Below are 3,036 nucleotides of genomic sequence, written 5' to 3' on the forward strand. Positions count from 1 at the left end.
GTTGTCTCTGATGAAAAGTTACTGAATACTGTGCATTTTAACGACCTCTTGCAAGGTTATGTGAGCCCGAGTTACAGGTGTTGCCGTTTCTTTCGATTTTGTGTCGCTGTTTGTTCGCGGCCAATAAAAACTGCCTGTGAACGAAAATAGGAAGTCTTGAAAGTGAGTTGTTATACAAATGTGTCAGCGAATTCTTACCTGGGACTTTGGAAAGGGATTGATCTCTGGAAAGAGGAAGCCTGACTTTGACTGTAGGATGGACATAAAGTCGAGAGGAAGAAGGAAACAGTGGTTCCTTTGGAACGAATAATGTATGACACGAGAATATTTTGGTCAGTGGACATAGTATGTGCCAAAAGCAAAGACATACACCTTGCCTCAGGAATATTCGACCGTAAAATGTGGAATTGTTCTATGCTTTGTACGAGAAATTGTTCGTAATTGTTTTAAGACATTTTACCTGGAGCAGTGCAAAATACAACCACTTTTTCAGCCACAGGAACCACATTGTAGTATTTACAGGGTGATTCAAAAAGAATGCCACAACTTTAAAAATGTGTATTTAATGAAAGAAACATAATATAACCTTCTGTTATACATCATTACAAAGAGTATTTAAAAAGGTTTTTTTTTTAACTCAAAAACAAGTTCAGAGATGTTCAATATGGCCCCCTCCAGACACTCGAGCAATATCAACCCGATACTCCAACTCGTTCCACACTCTCTGTAGCATATCAGGCGTAACAGTTTGGATAGCTGCTGTTATTTCTCGTTTGAAATCATCAATGGTGGCTGGGAAAGGTGGCCGAAACACCATATCCTTAACATACCCCCATAAGAAAAAATCGCAGGGGGTAAGATCAGGGCTTCTTGGAGGCCAATGATGAAGTGATCTGTCACGGGCTGCCTGGCGGCCGATCCATCGCCTCGGGTAGTTGACGTTCAGGTTTCATTACCAACCTTTTTCGTAGGACTCTCCATACAGTTGATTGTGGAATTTGCAGCTCTCTGCTAGCTCTGCGAGTCGATTTTCCTGGGCTGCGAACAAATGCTTGCTGGATGCGTGCTACATTTTCATCACTCGTTCTCGGCCGTCCAGAACTTTTCCCTTTGCACAAACACCCATTCTCTGTAAACTGTTTATACCAACGTTTAATACACCACCTATCAGGAGGTTTAACACCATACTTCGTTCGAAATGCACGCTGAACAACTGTCGTCGATTCACTTCTGCCGTACTCAATAACACAAAAAGCTTTCTGTTGAGCGGGCGCCATCTTAGCATCAACTGACGCTGACGCCTAGTCAACAGCGCCTCAAGCGAACAAATGTACAACTAAATGAAACTTTATAGCTCCCTTAATTCGCCGACAGATAGTGCTTAGCTCTGCCTTTTGTCGTTGCAGAGTTTTAAATTCCTAAAGTTGTGGTATTCTTTTTGAATCACCCTGTATATTGTAGCAACCATAAGCTTTTTGTTGGCAGTGACGCACGTAACATTTTGTTTTTTGGAAAAAATTCATGTGATATTGTTCACGTGATCATATACATCTTATTCAAGCAAATTAATATTTTTTATATATAAACTGAAGGTGGAGGGGGAGGGGAAAGGAAAGGAAAGGAAAGGAAAGGGATTACTGATGTCAGCTGCATCGGTACGTTATGCAGAATCAGCGGCGACGAGTTAAAATGTGTAGCTGACTGGGATTCGAACCTAGGACCTGCTGCTTACTGGGCAGGTGCGTTAACGACCGTGCCATCCGGGGCACAGTGTTACTGCAACAGCGCGGAATGCCTCGGCACGCATCGCGGCCGGCCCACATTTCCACCGAGCGCCACATTTCCGCAGTTACTGCCCATTTCCTACATGCTTGCAGCTCAGGTTGCCGCAGATCGAATGTACTTGTGCATCCGCACTGAAGAAGGTGGATCCGTTGCCCATCTACGTCAATCACTTATATGAATGTGTCCAGAATAAGACACCACACATTCGTATACCATAATTGATATTTTTTCGCATCATTTCTGTATGCGCCAAATGCAGGATTAACATCAAGGCTGCACTTCAACAACTTTTTCGGCTCTACTGTCGCATTGTCCTTATGTGTCAGTGTATTCATTGCGATAAGAACTTTAACGTTGTATTTACTTTCCTCATTACTGGTTTTAGCAACCTCGACACGAATGTCAACAAATACACGGTCAGATTCAAACGTGATCTAACAAAGATATGGCGTCTGCACCCACTTCGTACTCAGTATACACTGTACCCAATGACTACTTAATATTTATTTTGAAAGATCAGAAATGTAAGGACAATGGTATGAAGATTAGCATCTCCAAAACGAAAGTAATGTCAGTGGGAAAGAAATATAAACGGATTGAGTGCCAAATAAGAGGAACAAAGTTAGAACACGTGGACGGTTTCAAGTACTTAGGATGCATATTCTCATAGGATGGCAACATAGTGAAAGAACTGGAAGCGAGGTGTAGCAAAGCTAATGCAGTGAGCGCTCAGCTACGATCTACGCTCTTCTGCAAGAAGGAAGTCAGTACCAAGACTAAGTTATCTGTGCACCGTTCAATCTATCGACCAACTTTGTTGTATGGGAACGAAAGCTGGGTGGATTCAGGTTACCTTATCAACAAGGTTGAGATTACGGATATGAAAGTAGCTAGGATGATTGCAGGTACTAGTAGATGGGAACAATGGCAGGAGGGTGTCCACAATGAGGAAATCAAAGAAAAACTGGGAATGAACTCTATAGATGTAGCAGTCAGGGCGAACAGGCTTAGATGGTGGGGTCATGTTACACGCATGGGAGAAGCAAGGTTACCCAAGAGACTCATGGGTTCAGCAGTAGAGGGTAGGAGGAGTCGGGGCAGACCGAGGAGAAGGTACCTGGATTCGGTTAAGAATGATTTTGAAGTAATAGGTTTAACATCAGAAGAGGCACCAATGTTAGCACTGAATTGGGGATCATGGAGGAACTGTATAAGGGGGCTATGCTCCAGACTGAACGCTGAAAGGCATAA

The sequence above is a fragment of the Schistocerca cancellata genome, chromosome 2 (genome assembly GCF_023864275.1).
Source record: "Schistocerca cancellata isolate TAMUIC-IGC-003103 chromosome 2, iqSchCanc2.1, whole genome shotgun sequence".
Lineage (NCBI taxonomy): Eukaryota > Metazoa > Arthropoda > Insecta > Orthoptera > Acrididae > Schistocerca > Schistocerca cancellata.